The 1616-nt window shown below is 58.8% G+C and overlaps 1 protein-coding gene across 2 annotated transcripts in view; it reads right to left on the bottom strand.

Moving 5' to 3' along the window:
* The window catches only part of LOC109292186 (opioid-binding protein/cell adhesion molecule homolog), an 805011-nt gene that overhangs the window by 370469 nt on the left and 432926 nt on the right, over window positions 1–1616 (bottom strand). The window lies entirely within an intron of this gene.

Consider the following 1616-nt stretch of genomic DNA (forward strand, 5'->3'; position numbering starts at 1 on the left):
GCCCCGCGCACGGGCGGGCGCCGGCTGGCCGAGGGGCAGGGGTGGCTGCCCCACCTGACCGTGCCCTGCGCAGCGTGCGATGGCAACTGCCCTGCAGCCGCGGCTGCGTCCGGCCACCTGCCCGCCGCTGCCCGCCCGCAGCAACGCGCCACATCTGTGGCAGCCGAGTGCACGGGCAGGGCGCGACGAGGCTGCCTTGCTTAGGCCAACGTGCCCATGTGGGTGGCATCCGAGCGAACGGGCAGGGCGCGCTTTCAGGACAGAGCTGCCTCGCTTAGGCCCGGACTGCGGTCAGATGCCCTTAGAGTCCCCACTTGTGCGGGCGAGAGGAGGAGAGAGAGGTACCTCATGTAATCTGCCTAGCAGGTAAAGGCCCATCTTGCGGAGCCATGAGATGACTCTACCGACACAGCACCAGCCAAGAGCCTCGCCCCACCAGGACTCGTCTTGGCTCGAGGCAAGAGCTATGGCTGCAAGATGCCAGGGGGATGCTGACTGTGTAGTACGGATAAACAGGACAGCAAGGCCCGATGAAACTCAGCGTGGAAGGGGAGAGGCCTACGTGGCACCACTGGGAAAGGGGAGGCCAGGGTTTCTGTCAAAAAAGCTTCGCAACCATTAAAAAGTTTGCTTAGCCTTGAATGTTTAACTTGGCCAGTTCCCTTGTGACTGAGAGTAGCAGAAAGGCTTCCCCTCCTTCCCTGGTCCATACATTGCTACCGGGGGAAGCCCGCACCCTCCCAGGGATGGAGCAGCCAAGAGCAAGGAGGCTCCCAGAAACTAACTGCTGCATGCACCAATGGCAAGGCTGGCTCAGCTAGTGCGAGTGAGACGGGAGCGTTTGCCAACCTGTCTAGTAAATGGGTGCTCGCCCCTGGGACTGGAGGTGCTACCAGGCAATGTTCATTTCAATAGTTATGCAAACACAAGTGCACACATATGAGTGCACACATACATAGAGGGAGGCATTCAAAAGGAAGGAATCCTGCCCTACGATGGCCTGATTCAACCTCCAGAGAAGAGGATACGCATGCCTGGGTGAGGAGATGTATATGGAGGCAAGGTGGGGGTCAGGAGGGGAGCAAGTGGGATGGATGAATAGATAACTCAGGGCTATCTACAGTTGGGCATGGGGGAAGGCACGGGAACAGAGTGTGCAAATTTATGCAACAATCCCTGCGCATCAGGGGATTTACCCCATGGAGTAAGGTGACTGCAGCCAATTCACCCAAACCATACTAATCCCAGGGGCCACTCTGGACTCCGAGGCACCGTGCAAGGAGAGCCCAGACCAGCCACCTCTGCTCTCAGAAGCACGGGCAGGATAAACACCAGCCCCTGGAGCACAGGATGTTTGGGTGGTGCTTGGGGCAAGGGAGGAGCCTTGAGTCAACTACATGGAAAAAGCAGCACTAGCCCAAATGTCTGCCCTTTTCTCACGCGTGCTTTGGATGAAAGGGGAACGCTGCCATCTGGGTAATCCCAAAATCTCCCCCCACCACCTCCCAGGATCCAGCTCCCCCAAGGCACTCCCAGGGGAGTCTCAGGGTTCATCTATGCCACCCCCACATGAAGGCCAGGACTGCCATCAAGATGCTCCCCCAGTCCACTCTCCC

The sequence above is a fragment of the Gavialis gangeticus genome, unplaced genomic scaffold, assembly GCF_001723915.1.
Source record: "Gavialis gangeticus isolate Ggan-Ray unplaced genomic scaffold, GavGan_comp1, whole genome shotgun sequence".
NCBI classification, from domain to species: domain Eukaryota; kingdom Metazoa; phylum Chordata; order Crocodylia; family Gavialidae; genus Gavialis; species Gavialis gangeticus.